The sequence below is a fragment of the Callithrix jacchus genome, chromosome 3 (assembly GCF_049354715.1).
Source record: "Callithrix jacchus isolate 240 chromosome 3, calJac240_pri, whole genome shotgun sequence".
NCBI lineage: Eukaryota > Metazoa > Chordata > Mammalia > Primates > Cebidae > Callithrix > Callithrix jacchus.
This window is the reverse complement of record NC_133504.1, coordinates 89547959-89563605: the sequence shown is the minus strand read 5'-3', so window position 1 is coordinate 89563605 and position 15647 is coordinate 89547959. Positions and strand designations below refer to the sequence as shown.

The 15647-nt window shown below is 41.2% G+C and overlaps 1 protein-coding gene across 3 annotated transcripts in view; it reads left to right on the top strand.

Moving 5' to 3' along the window:
- The first annotated feature begins 1841 nt into the window (after positions 1–1841).
- SGMS2 (sphingomyelin synthase 2) overlaps positions 1842–15647 on the top strand; it is an 89216-nt gene continuing 75410 nt past the window's right edge. For all 3 annotated transcript variants that reach the window (XM_002745508.6, XM_078366725.1, XM_017970368.4), the window contains exon 1: positions 1842–1900. The gene's annotated coding sequence lies outside the window, so the exon portion shown is untranslated. The remainder of the gene's footprint in view (positions 1901–15647) is intronic.

Here is a 15647-nt window from a genome sequence, read left to right as displayed (position 1 = left end):
GATCTTATTCATTCTACCTAGCTATATATTTTTTTACCCATTAACCAACCCCTCTACCCTGCTCAGCCTCTGAACCATCATTCTACTGTCTATCTCCATTAGTTTGTTTTAAATGTTAGCTCCCACGAAAAACTGAGAACATGTGAAATTTGTGTTTCTGTGCCTGGTTTATTTCACTTAACATAATGACCTCCAGTTCCAACTATGTTGTTGCAAATGCCAGGATCTCATTCTTTTTTATGACTGACCTAACCGTTTCTTTATCCATTCATCTGTTGATGGACACTTAGGTTGATTCCAAATCCTGGCTATTTTGAACACTGGTGCAATAAACATAGAAGTGCAGGTATCTCTTTGATATATTGATTTCCTTTTTGGGGGGTATAAACCTAGCAGTGGAATTGCTGGGTCATATGGTATCTCTATTTTTAGTTTTATGAGGAACTTCTTCCACACTGTTACATAGTGGTTTTACTAATTTACATTCCCAGAAACAGTGTACGAGGGTTCCTTTTTTTCGACATCCTTGTCAGCCTTTGTTACTGCCTGAGCACCTTTTCATATACCTGTTTGCTATTTGTAGGTCTTCTTTTGAGAAATGTCTATTCAGATCTTTTGCCCATTTATTATTTGGGTTATTAGATTTTTTTTCCCTATAGAGTTGTTGGAACTCCTCATATATTCTGGTTATTAATCCCTTGTCAGACAGATAGTTCCCATTCGGGGGGTTGTCTCTTCACTTTGTTTCCTTTGCTGTGCAGAAGCTTTTTAGCTTGATATGATCCCATTTGTCCATTTTTTTCTTTGGTTGCCTGTGCTGTGACATCTTAAGGTTGTGAGTTTGGGGACTGCGTGCCCTGCATATTCTTTGCTATTACCATTATCTTTAATAACCGCAGACAAATGACGTTGACCCACATGATACCTGTACCAAAAACCCAGATTCCCCTCATTATTTTTGTTGGATTATGTGGAAGCACCCATAAACCAGTGCAAATCCTAAACATAATTACCTTGTCCAGAAGTAGACATTAATGTAAAACATACGTCAATAAAGATTTGGCCAAATTCCCTCGGACTGGTCATTCCTAGTTAGATTCCCTGAGGGTGCCATCATTCACTTTGAAAACTGCCCAGAGGTGTATGAATAGCAACTCCAGGACAATGTAGAATCGTGACCATTTTAAAGACGGCAATCCCCCTTTAAAAACAGAACTACAGAGGCCTTCGATGAAGCCACGCATGGCTGCTGTGCATCCCAAAAGCTGTGGAAAAGCGCAGTATTCAGTTAAGCAAATAACAACTTTCACTGTTTATTTTAGTGACTGTTCCTTATCCTTAAATGAGAAGCAGATCAATTAACAGGACAAATGACACTATGGTTAGGCATGAAAGGGACAGTACTGCCAGACTCTTTAGCTTGGAGCACCCTTCCAGCTCACATCATGCGGACTGATGACTAACCTTGCCAGGCAACGCTGTGAGGTTTGGAAACCCACCTCTTTGACCTAGGCCCAGTCAACACCCTCTGAATCAACGCTGGCGCTCCCAAGCCCACTCACACGCTGTCAGGAAGCAGTTTCCGAAATAGGCCGGGTTCAGGAGTGGGGGATCCCGTTTCAGCCCCACCCCTGAAAGTTGCTGGGAGTGGCACCCGAAGAACTTTCCCAGATTGATCTCTGTCACCGCTCGGGGAAGTCAGCTCCAGGCCCTCAGCCTTTCCGCCCGGAGCCAATCTGCCCTGCCTGCCAAGCCCCTCCTTCCCTGCACCTTAAACAGCCACGAGGGGAGGGTCGGCTGCGATTTTCTTCTTAAGAAGTCGCGCATGTTTTTCGAGCTCCACTCTGCTCCAGGAGAGCCACGGCAGCAGGGACGGGCACTGCTGCCACCGGGCCGACGGGTGAGTCACTGTTTGGAAATGGAGTGGGCGGGCGAGGGTGTAAGAGAATGAATGATGTCAGGAGCGCGCTGGGCGCAGGGCGCAAGGAGCGGGCCGCGCGCGGCAGGCGGGGAGAGCGGGCGCCGGGCCGCGGTCAACACTGAGCGCCGCGCTGCGGGCCGAGTGGGGCGGGGAGACCCCGCCCTCAGCGCGCACGGAGCCGCCCTCCGCCTCTAGGAGTCTGGCCCGTGCTGCAGCGCCGCCGAGTGCGGCCTCGGGGGCGGCGGCCGCGAGAGGGACCAGGAGAGCTGCTTCCCCTCTCCGGGCTGCGGCGTGGGAGGGCGAGACCCCGTGCAAACTTTCTAGCGGCTTCGGCCGGGTGGTGGTGACGCCGGGAGCTGGCCGCCGCGGCTGCGGCAGCAGACTCTGTCCCCTGGCAGATCCCTTTTCCGGGAGCAAGTGCCTTCAGCTGGGAGTGTCTGGAGCCCCGGCCGCCAGCGGGTAAGGAGCGCGCGGAGGGGCCGGGAGGAGGATGGGCTGGGGTGCCGCGAGTCCTCCGAAGCGCGGTAGGGGGAAGGTGGATTGCGAAGCAGGTACGTGGCTCTAATCTGGCCCCCACCCTCCCCGCCCAGGGCATCCTTCCTCGATTTTGTCGGCTGGAGGAGGGATGTGTGCCTTAGTCTCCTAGCTCAAGCAGTCAGCTCATTCATTTGTAACCTGTGTCGGGCACCTGGGTCCTGGCGTTGAAAGGGCACAGGTTAAACCACAAATTGTCCAGAGCCACTCTGGAGATCAGGGCTGAAGTTCAGGTGGTGGAGGAGGGACTGTGTGTGTGGTTTGTTTTTCTTTTCTTTCTTTCTTTTTTTTTTCCGAGAGGCACCTACTGATGATGTGTGAACAGTAACAGCTCAGCTCTGGGCAACCCACACGGAAACCCTTCAACGTGTGGCATTCCAGAGCTGCTCCCCTTACAGAAGGGGAGACTTGGTTTCTCAGTGAAAATAAGGGGAAGTGAACCACTGTCAACATCCATCTAGCGGTATGGATAATTATTAATTATCCACATCTTGAAACCAACTCACAATATTATGTCCTGTAGTCTTTTTATTTATTAGTGTTGCCATTCCTCTGTTTCAAGTCTTGCCTGCTCTATAAAATGACCTTAAAGTCATTTCGACACGTGCGTTATGTTTTGAAGAGATTCAGCTGTTTAGTGTCACTGGATTCGGTGTGAATTTTGAATCTGTACCTAACTTTTCAAATCCTTGGTTTCATTCCCAGTTTCCTCTATTAACGGTGGATGCTCAGGCACATTAAACATTCTGAACCAGTAAAATGGGATTATAACTACTTAAGATAAGATGGATTAAATAAGGATTAATAATGAGGATAATAATGAGGATTAAAGCGCAAAAGACCTCTCATGTCTAATACAAAGCAGACCCCAACAAATTATAGCTGTTTATATATAAATAATAGTATGCTTAGGTAACAACCAATTAATTTCCACAGAATGTCCTTATAAGCCTAGGGGGCTGAGGGTTAGTGTGTGAAATTCTTTGGCAAGTTCCTTAGATAGGGAAGTGAGGTTTCCAGCAAGTTAAACATTTGACTGAGGATACCTGAGAAGGTTATGGTTTCCATCCTGTGTCATGGGAACTGCCATTTACTGTTTAAACAATGTCAGAGCAATGGCTGAAAGTGACAACCTGGAATTTACAGGAAGAAAGGAGGTGTAGGAAGCTAACTTTACCTTTACCTTTTTTTTTTTTTTTAAAGAAGCAGTGCAAAATTTTCTCTTTAGGCCCTTTCATTGATCATCTAATATTCTTCACAATAGTCTGGTTGAAGTGTGCTTTTTTTTTTTTTTAAACAAGTTAATGTTTAATTTGATTCCTTTAGTTTCATTTTTAAGTAAAGCTGGTTGACTTGGACACCTTGAGGTGGCTACAACCTGTTCTGAGTTTCTCCCCTCCCAGAATCTCGTGAAAACCCTAGGAAATGTTTGGAAGAAACTTTAGAACTTGTACCCGTGTTAGTGAAGACATTTCCTCTTACCATAACTATAACAACAACTCTTAGGGTGAAAGATTTGGGAGCTGTCTTACCACAGTTAGTGTGAGATCATAGACACGGGAATCCAGGAGGCCTGAGGCTCTCTAAGCTGTGTTCCTTTAAGCAAGTTTACTTAAACTCTCTGGGATTTCTGTGGGACTTTAAACAAAATATAGGGGGAAAAAACAAATAATCTTAAAACTATTAAAATAGACAGTGGAATACCAGTGAGAACTTTTTTTGAAGTGATACTTTGAGGTGAGATGTTTCTTTTTTAAAGGAATAATTACTGAGAGTTTTGGACAGTTTTAGACTAAGCGATGTTCTACCCACCTTTAGCTCATTGTCTCAATTGGGAAAGTGAAGACTTTGTTTTGAACTACTAGTACCAGATATTTATTTGTATTTATTTGCAGAACCTTTAATATATATGTATTATATATATTAAATATAATATATATAATATTATATGTAACAGCCACCTTGCTGTGTGCTAGCAATGCAAATGAAGGAGATAGTTGCTACAGAAGACTTACAGTCCAGTAGAGATCTCAGGCTGTGATTATTAAGGGGGAAAAAAGGAGTCAAAAAAAAGAGTGCTGAGAATTTGGGAAGAGACGAGAAGTGATTAGGCTCCCACTGTTACTGGGAGATCTGGTGGCATTTTGAATGGTCTTGAATAGGGGCTCATAAATTCTTTATGAAACTGAATAATAGAAGTATTCCTTGCTTTATCCAATAAAATATAGACAATTGTAGCGCTTCAGTTTAAATAATTTTAAATATTCAAACCAAGCCTGCTTAAATGAAATCTCAAAGGCCAGTTCACCTAGACTAAGATATATTTGCTGTGTGGCCAGGCACAGTGGCTCACACCTGTAATCCCAGCACTTTGGGAGGCCAAGGCAGGCAGACCACCTGATGTCTGACGTTCAAGACCAGCCTGGCCAACATGGGGAAACTATTTCTACTAAAAATACAAAAATTAGCTGAGCATGATGGCGTGTGCTTGTAGTCCCAGCTACTCGGGAGGCTGAGGCAGGAGAATTGCTGGAACCCAGGAGGCGGAGGTTGCAGTGAGATTGCGCCACTGCACTCCAGCCTGGGTGAAAGAGCGATACTCTGTCTCAAAAAAAAAAAAAAAAAAGAATTATTTGCTGTGAACAAAGCACTATCATAGATTTTTAAGAGGATTATCAGTGTATGAGTATTCTAATGTATTAGTTTTCCACATATTATACGTAATGTGTTACTTATGGAAATTTAAAAGTATAGGTAAAACAAGTCTGCCATAATTTTACCATCTAGAAAATCATTTAACATTTATATCTGCGCCTTCTCTATTTTTCGCCCCTATACAACAGATAACACAAAGAGCTGACAAGGTATTGATCCCAGTACGTGTCAGGCAACCTGACAGTTGCTTTATACATCAAATTTCTTGTAATGCGCACTCCGCAGTGACGTAGGTGCTCTTATTACCTTCTTTTACTGAGGATAAAACTGTTTAGGGAAATTAAGTAACTTTCCTGAAGTTGGCAAAGCTAACATTTATCTCTACAAAAATGGGTTCATTCTCTATATTCCAACTTACTTTTTCTCTCCTCATCCACATATGGACAGCTGTATGTCACTAACATAGGCTTACACAGCATCATTTTTAGTTTTCTGTTTTAGTGGCTGTGTCTCAACCAAACCCGTCTTGCTGAACACTTAGTTTCTCACTATATTAAGCAGGTCTGCCTGAAATCGTTCTAGCTATATCTGTACACATTTACAAATATTTCAGTTATTTTGCATTTTAAAAGGTGAAACATAATGTTTAATTTAGCTGCCCTTTTTCCTAAACTGTATTCAGAATTTGAGAGCTTTTCCCTGTCTCTTTAACTTAAAATGTAAGTCTTAATTTCTGCCTTCCTTTAGTGTGTCTCATAAGATTCAGCAGCAGGATCAACCTTCTTTGTGGAGCCACACAGTGGAGCAGTAGCTCATTATGCGAGGGATTTATCTCTTGAAAAGGGAACATACAAACTTTCTTAAAGTACTGTTTGTGTTTGTTATTTTTATTAGCCATGCAGCTAAATGTCTTGTGGGGAAATATAGCAGAATGGAGTGGTGCTAATTTTGCTGGGGAACTCTCTGAAGGACGTTCTACTTCTACAGTTTGAGGAAGCGTTAGAACCCAGTGATGAATTAAATACAGTCAGGTGTTGCATTAGCAGATTTGTCACTAGCTTTAGAATAAGTTCCATCATTTTTAAACAGGGCACCTTTTTCTTTAAAAACATTGCACATCCGTTGTTTGAAATTTTGGGGATGATTTAATGAAAGTGCAAGAAATTTTCATTCTAAATATAAAGCATTTCTTGAAACATTCTCAAGTTTTACAATAACACATCTTTGCTACTCTGAGTCAAAATTTTAATTTTTTCTTGAGTTTTCTATTTTGATTTCCAGTTAGTTGATTTATCTTTAAGGTTTTGATAATGGATGTTAGAATATGAATAGTGTTCGTTTCAGCCCCTTCATACAGACCCCCAGATCAGTTTTCTTTCTTGATTTCTACAATGACTTGTAAGTCAAAGCAAAGTTTAAAGAAAAAGCTAATAGAATTAAAGTCAAATTGGATAATGAGTTATTTTATAACTGGTTTTCCTTCTATTGCCAAACCCCTACACAGTTTGAAATTCAGCCTTATAATTTCATGTTTATATTGATTTTATTTAAATTGATATCTTGCTTAAAGTTTTCAAACTAGTGCATATTTTTTTGAAGAAGCTTTAACTGAATTGAGTGTTTCTCTTATATGTACAGCTTTTTCTTCCACCATACTCCTATATACTATTTATATTATTATTCTTTTAATTAATTTTTTAAATTGAGATAGAGTCTTGCTATGCTGCCCAGGCTGATCTTGAATGCCTGAACTCAAGCAATCCACCCACCGCAGCCTTCCAAAGTACTTGGATAACAGATGTGAGCCACCCTGCTCAGCCATGCAATTCCTTTGTTTTTCCTTCCAGCTTTTATTTTGGGTGTGCAGGTTTGTTACATGGGTAGATTGTGTGTCACAGGGGTTCGATGTACATATTATTTTGTCACTCAGATAGCATAGTACCCCGATAGGTAGTTTTTCAGTCTTCACCCTCCTCCCACCCTCTACCCTCAGGTAGGCCCCAGTGTCTGTTGTTCCCTTCTTAGGGTTCATGTGTACTCAGTGTTTAGCTCCCACGTATAAGTGAGAACATGCAGTATTTGGTTTTCTGTTCCTTTGGTAATTCACTTAGTATAATGGCCTCCAGCTACATCCATGTTGCTGCAAAAGACATTATTTCATTTTTTTATGACTGCATAGTATTCCATGGTGTATATGTACATTTTCTTCATCCAGTCCACTGTTGATGGGCATCTAGGTTGATTACATGTGTTTGCTATTGTGAATAATGCTGTGATGAACATACATGTGCATCACTTTTATGGTTGAATGAGTTTGATTTATATTCCTTTGTCTCTATAGCTAGTAATGGGATTGCTGGGTTAAATGGTAGTTCTGTTTTAAGTTCTTTGAGAAATCTCTAAACTGCTTTCCACAGTCATTAGCTGAGCTAATTTACATTCCCACCAGTGGTATATAAGTGTTCCCTTATCTCTGAAACCTTGCCAGCATGTTTTTTCAACTTTACTAATAACCATTCTGACTAGTATGAGATGGTATCTATTGTGATTTTGATTTGCATTTCTCTAGTAATTAATGATGTTGAGCATTTTTTTAGTATGCTTGTTGACTGTGTGTATGTTGTCTTTGGAGAAATGTCCATTTGTGGCTTTTGCCCATTGTTTAATGAGGTTGTTTTTTTCGTGTGAATTTAAGTTCCTCATAGATTCTGGATATTAAACCTTAGATAGAGTCCTGTTTCCAAAGATAACTGGAGACCGTTCAGGAAGACTTTCAGCATTAGTTGAATGTGAAGTTAAGTCTTTGAAACAGAGGTTAATTGTCCACACAGTTGGGTTCTCCAAGCTTCCCCAAACACAGAAGTTGGAATTAGTGTTGACAAATAGTGGTGGTTAAATAATGATACATATTATAAGTACAAGCGAAGATTAAATGAACTGCTATCTTCATCTTCAGACAGCTCTGCAAAATAGGAATTGTATCCACTCTGGAGGTATGGAAACAATTTGGAAAGTGTTTAAAGATGAAATAGGGCAAAAGTCCCCTTAAGGAAGCAAATAGTACAGAGCCGGTGGAAAGTGGAGCGGGGATTTGAGGCCAGGCCCAGCTGATGCTAATGCCATGCACTTCCCAGTACCCTGCATGGCTTTCTGTCTTCTCTCCACTAGCTTCAGAGATATGTTAGGTTTTGAGAGATATTATTTGATATAGGATTGTATGTGTACGCTCTCCTGGAACTCTCCTGTTCAGAGTTCTCCTGGAACTCTGGCCTGTGCTGCCTTAAGGTCATGAAATTATGCCAGAGGTGAACCCTGACAGGCTTAGTCAGGCCGGCTTGGACTTGAGTCAAAGCACTGCTGCTCATCACTAGATGCCCTGGAGCAGCTTCCACAGGTGAGCTTTCATTTCCTGGCTGCATAATGGGAGTAAAAGAATATTTACCCCATAAGGTGACTATACAAATTACATGGCTCCCATGTAGAAAACATTGAGAGTAAGCCTGCTTCATAGTACACATTCAGGGGCTCAGCAATCATTTTTTGCATATAAGCTGCAATTCTAACTTTTAAAACAAAAATTTTAATCCTATTGCGTCAAATGGAATCATACTTTCTCGTTAAGGTAGCATGTTTGTTTTGGAATGGTATTTCCACATTCATGTGTTACATCTTGCCTGTGCTGATAGGAGCTGGATCCTGCCCTGTAGTTTTCCCTCCCACTTTTTGGGTGAGTTAAAATAATATGATTGAAGTTGGTTTGTACACTGCCATTGAATTGAAGAACTTTCATAAGAAGTATATAACATCAGCTGTGAATGCTGAAAAGCTTTTGAAGCCACAGCTACAATATGCCTGCCCTCTCAGCAGATGCTGGTAGCCGTAGTCTAGCACAACTGGTACTGTCCCTCACAGAGCTTAGGCTTCTGGGGAGTATTGTACCATGAACACCACTGTCCCAGGAAATGCCTGGCCCATTAAGAATCACAAACCCTACTGTCCTCGCCGATGCTGTGCGTCTTTCTTTAGGAGGCTCTGAGACAGTTTATTTAACACAGCTGCTACTGTCTTCTGATATTTGCATTTGTTCAGCGAGTTTTTTAACCACCCAGTTATTACTATCCCAGTAGTTGCTACCGAACTGTAATAGCAACAAAGGGTATTGTTCTGGTTAGTGTAATATACCACTTCTTCTGCATGAATGCCATTGAATATATTTGCATATATGTAAAATATGTGCCATATGGTAAATTAGCTAGGGCTGAGAAGTTTGCTCCCTTGAAATATAGTTTGATTGGCAACTTATAAGCAGCAAGCAGGAACATTTGAAAGTTTATTTAGCAAATACTTATGTTCACTATGTGCCAGGATTTGCTCTAAGTACGTAGAACTGTTACTCATTTACTCCTAAAAAACACTTTAAGGATCCCCACTTGAGACACTGCGAGGATAAGACACTTGCCTAAGGCCACACAGGTAGTAAATAGTTGAATTAGATTTTGAAAGCAGGCAGTCTGACTGATAACCGCCCTGTTGCTAATGGAATCTAGCATGTTTCTCATAGTTTGGGCCCTATTTGTGTCCTTGTGTATGCAATTTTGCCAAAGAAAAAATTGCACCTAGTCAAACATATGATCAACTCCTTGTGATTTACCATGTGGAGGATTACAACTGGATTATATATTTCAATGTTGCTATTGAAAGACATTGATAGACTGGGCACTGTGGCTCATGCATGTAGTCCCAGCGCTTTGGGAGGCGAAGGAGGGTGGATGGCTTGAGTCTAGGAGTTCGAAACCAGCCCAGACAACATGATGCAACCCCACAGCTATAAAAAACACAAAAATTTGCCAGGCCTGGTGGTATGCACCTGAAGTCCCAGCTAGTTGCAAGGCCGAGGTGGGAGGATTGCCTAAGCCTGGGAGGTTGAGGCTACAGTGAGCCAAGATGCATCCCTGCACTCCAGCCTGGGTGACAGAGTGAGATTCTTCCCCTCCCCCACCAAAAAAGACGATGATACTAATTTTCACTATGGTGTTGTCAAGCATTTCTCTGTAAACGCTTCTGAGTGCATGGTTGACCCTGGTGGTGAGTCTGGGAAGGAAGCATGCATTCTTCCGACCCTCACTCAGCTGAGCAAGAAGAGCAGCAATCTCAGGCCTGCAGCATTCTTTTTTTTTTTAAGCTTTAGTGTTTTCATTTGCTGTAAATTAGTTAAAAATCTTCATTGAAGGAGAGTAGCTTGTACACTTGAGGTTTCTTTGTTTTCTAATTACTGTTGGAGATGGTAGTAAGCAGAATAATGGCTCCCCAAAGATATTCACATCCTAATTCCCAGAACCTATGAATCTGTTGTGTTACACAGCTTGAACATTTCTAACCCAAATATTCAAAATGCTCCACTATCTGAAACTTTTTGAGTGCCAGTGTGACACCATAAGTGAAAAATTCTACACCTAACCTCATGTGATGGGTCACAGTTAGAATAGTCAGAACTTTGTTTCATGCACAAAATTATTTAAAACATAGAAAATTACCTTCAAGCTGTGTGTATAAGATGTATATGAAAAATAAATGAAAATATTACAAAATTTTTTAAAAATCCAAAGTCTAAAACACTTCTAGTCCCAAGCATTTCAGATAAAGGATTGTCACTCATCCTTCATAGGAAGGGGAATTCAGGTTGCAGATGGAGTTAAGGGTGCTGACCAGCTGACGTTGATATTAAGATCATCCTGGGTCATCTGGGTGAGCCCAGTGTAATTACAGGGACCTTTGGTGGGGAAAGGGAAGCAAAAGAGTCACAACAGGAGAGTTCACATTATTGGAAAAACTCAAACAGCCATTGCTGGCTTTGAAAATGGAAGGAGGCCATGAGCCAAGGAATGCACATAGTCTCTAGAAGTTGGAGGAGGCAAGGGAATGAGTTCTCCTTTGGAGCCCCCAGAAAGAAGCATAGTCCTCCTGACACTGTGATGTTTAGCTCAGAGGGATCCATTTTGGACTTCTGACCTCCAGAACTGTAAGAGAAAAAAACTTGTGTTCTTTTAAGCCACTAACTTTGTGGTAACTTGATAGAGCAGCAGTAGAAACAAATACGGAGCAATCTATTTTGACTTATTCCATATGCCAGTCCTAGGAAAGGGCAGCCTTATCTCATGATTACAGACACATTAAGTGTAGCAAGGTTTACATTTTGAGGGCTGCTTTATTTTACATGTAAAATTACCCACTTTGTGGGCGGGGGAGTTAACTTTTGATAATTCTATATATTTCTATACCTAGCAGTTATTTAAAATGACAGCACCCAGGTTTCCAGGAAAGAGGTATCTTAGTGATTCGGGAGCAGGTAGAGCCACATGAACCTCTTTCATCAGAGTTGCCTAACGGGAATGTGGCTCTGCGTCCTGTGTAGTTGTGTCATACCTTTGCATTTGTTTAGGATGAAATGATAGTCCCAGCATGGTGATACTGGGATAGTAAAGATTATCACTTATTTTTTTTTCCTCCAGTTTCCTTTTAATTTTTCAAGATTTGATATTTTCTCTGTTTGTCTAGCAATGTTATTATGAAATCCCAGAGGACAACAGCTATAAACAAAAGGTGGCATCATTCATTGGGTCATCTATTGTATGTATGTAGAGGGCTATAGACTCTATACACATACAGTAGATCTACAGCCCTCTACATACATACAATAGATAACCCAATGAATATGGGTCATTTTGAGATATGACCCATCATTCTGAAATACTGTATCTCAGAATCACAGTGTCAACTTCTGAAACTAAAAAGAACAAGAGGTCAGGCCCAGTGGCTCATCCTGTAATCCCAGTGCTTTGGAGGCCAAGGTGGGAGGATCACTTAAGGTGAGGAGTTTGAGACCAGTCTGGGCAACATAGCCAGACCCCCCATCCCTATCCCCCGCAAAACTTAGCCAGGCATGGTGGCACGCACAGGTAGTCCCAGGTACTCAGGAAGCTGAGGCAGGTGAGTCTCTTGAGCCTAGGATTTGGAGGCTGCAGTGAGCTATGATCATGCCACTTTACTCCAGCCTGGGCGACAGTTTAGTATCAATAAAAATAAAATGAATAAGAATTATAACAATAGATGGGGTCTTTTTTTTAAGGAACTCCGTGATAACAATGTTACATTTAGTTGAAGGTCTTCTGTTTGTACTATGTAGCAATAGCACTAGAGTAAGAAATAAAATCTTTGGAATTTTCTTGTGTCTTAAAAAAAATGGATTCAGAAATAGTGTAGAATTTTGGTAATTTTTAAGAAATACAGGTGGAAAATTAGCTAGATGGTGTTAATATAAATAACAGTTTCTAGCGGGAAGAGACTGTCTTGTGTAGAAGTATAAAAAATTAGGAAACTCTGAAACCATAGAGATAGAATATTTTCATATTTGCAGTTCTTTAAAATGCATTCTTTTCAGATTTGGAGTCACTTTGTGACTTTAAGAGGAAAATACACATATAAGATGGATTGAATTTCTCTTATAAATGTACATGTTTGAATAAAAACTTGATGTGGGAGGATAGAAAGTTTTGGTCTGTATTCTAAAATGCTTTTGGGGATTTCTCTAGGCCTTTGCTTCTCTAATCTAGAAACTTCTTGAGTCTAGATTAGGCTCTGTGGGCACAGTGTCCTGTCAGACTCTGACTCATTTACTTACATTTTATCCTTGTCAAGCAATTCTTGGTTAATAGTTTGCTTTGTCCCGCCAATATCTCCATGACAGAATGGGGATGTCTTGGCTATATAAGTAGCCAAGTAAGAAACCTTCACTAGTACCAGAAGAGGATCTGTTCCATCTTCCAGCAATTGTTGATGTTAAAAGATTGATGTTCTCTGTTATATCTTTTGTTAATATGAACCAGAGCTTATTTCTCTTTGATGAACTGGTTTCTGAGCTTACTCCAGAGCAGACTCCGAACCAATGGGCCAAGCATCCCTAAAGAGTTAACCATCCCTGAGAACCCAGTACTGTCAGTGGAAATATAATGTGAGCCATACATGATGGTCATTTATGTAATTTTAGTTTTCCTACAGCCACATTACAAAAAGTAAAAACAGATGAAATTATTTTTATAATATTTTATTTATTTATTTATTTTTTGAGATGGAGTTTCGCTCTTGTTACCCAGGCTGGAGTGCAATGGCACGATCTTGGCTCACCGCAACCTCTGCCTCCTGGGTTCAGGCAATTCTCCTGCCTCAGCCTCCTGAGTAGCTGGGATTACAGGCATGCGCCACCATGCCCAGCTAATTTTTTGTATTTGTAGTAGAGACGGGGTTTCACCATGTTGACCAGGATGGTCTCAATCTGTTGACCTCGTGATCCACTGCGCCCAGCCTATAACATTTTATTTAACCCAGTATACAAAAATATTATCATATGTAATGTTACCAGTTATAATTAATATAAAAATTTCAAGAATTTTAATATTCTTTTCCAAGTCTATATTCTACAGTATGATGATGTATATTCTACAATTATAGCACATCTCAGTTCAGACTGGCCACATTTCAATCACTCAGTTGCCACATGTGGCTGGCAGCTCCTGTACTGGGCAGTGCAGCTCTAATCAGCCTTATCCTTAAGGAACAATACCCCTCATACATCTGAAGACAATTCATTAAGCGTCGCCATCCAATGACTTTGGCGTATGATATTTTACAAACTGAATTATATCATGGAGTTACTCAGTGAGTGCACAGCACACTCGTTCCACTGTCTTTTGCTAGTACGAGTTAACAAACGTTAAGTGAAACTTCCCTCTGAGGTTATCTGTACCTTTGAGTTGTGAATATCAATGCCAAGAGATGTGCCTGGGCCTGTACATGAAATGTTTAGATTATTTGATTCATGATTATGGAAAAGATGGGCACTCATACACTTTTGCATCTGGGCTGGTCTCATAGCTCCAATGCATCAGTACATTTAACTCTTCGTCTATCACCTCGTTGATAGATCACCATCTTTACCCTCTCCTTGCCTTGTTTTGTCTGTAATGTTGTCTTCTAATTTGTGCTCTTCTTCAGTTGCTTATTGTGACAATTTGTGAAGGAAGACCTCTGTAAAACCTAGATCAGAGAAATCATTACTTGATATCAAATATTTGGTGGCCACGAACAGCTATGATTAGAATGTAAGAAGACATAGGCATAGTAGAGAGACTGGGAGAGAGGATAGGCAGGGGAGGGAAGGGAGAAAATTACAATTCTTTGGGGGAAAAATAATAACTCAGTGCAGATGAAGAATATCATAGCAGAAAATGCAGCTGACCACTGGGGAAGCCACTGCATTCATCAAGCCCCCAGGATAGATTGCCTTGGATTTCATAAATAAGTTGACTTAATCAAATACCTACACAACACAGATTGCTGAGACGTAGTCCCAAGCTCTCTTCCATTCTTTCAGAAATTGATTAATGTATTTAACACATTTTTTATTTTTGCACTTGCTAGGTGCTAGACCTCATTTTTGATTCTGGGATTCATCAGTAAACAGGAGTCTAGGTTTCTCCTCCAGTGGAAATTGGTTGTATATGTTAAGAGAGGAAAAGGTATTGAAAAACAGGATTGATAAGACGATAGGCAAGTAAAACCAATGAATACTTTGAGATTTGGACTAGTTCTTTGAAGGAAGTAAAGAGTGACTGGGGTGGCCTACCCTAGGACAGTCAGAAAAGGTTCATCAGAAGAGGTCAGATTTACACTGAGATGTGAAGGCTGAAAAAGACTCAGCAGAGTGAACCCAGCATGTGTAGCTTGTGGATGGAAAGAGCATGCTTACACAGGAATGGGAAGAAGGCCAATCTGCTCCAGCCGGTGAGCAAAGATAGGTGAGAGAGATGGGTGTGGCAAAGTAGGCGGGACCAAATTGTGTAGGGCTTGCAGGCTTTGTAAGGAGAATGAGTCTTATTCTTGTGACCTAAGAAAGAGAATGAGTTCTGATCCCTCTGGCTGCTGAGCAGAGAGTGGAATAGGATGGGGTTAGAGTAGAAGGAAGGAGATATTATGAGGCTGTTGGGAGCATTCTATATAAGAATTGATGCCGCTTGGAGAGGGTGTTGGAGATTGAGAATAATGGGTGGGTGTGAGAGTTTTGGAGACTTACAGGTACAGTGTGTGGCATAATAGAAAAAATTAAGCATGACGCCTAGTTTTTTTGTAGGTGAAGAGTTGTAGTGAATGGAGTTGTAGTTTAGCCATTGATTTGAGTTGCTCATTAGTCATCCCAATGGTGACTGATGTCATGTAGCCAGTTGTGATGCAGAGGCCTGCATTCAGAAGGGAGATCAGGCCCAGAGTTGTGTCAGTAAGTATAGAAGTGATATATAAAGTTATGGGAAGTCTGGAATCACCAGGGAATATTCTATAGGCAGAGAAGCCCTGAGGAGTAACAGGTAATAAGTCAAGTAGGAGACTGTGGGGTAACCAGTGAGGAGGACCAGAAGAACAGTGTCCCAGACGCCGCAGGAACCAAATGTTTAAGACAGGGTGGAGTAATCAGTTCTCTTGTAAGTTC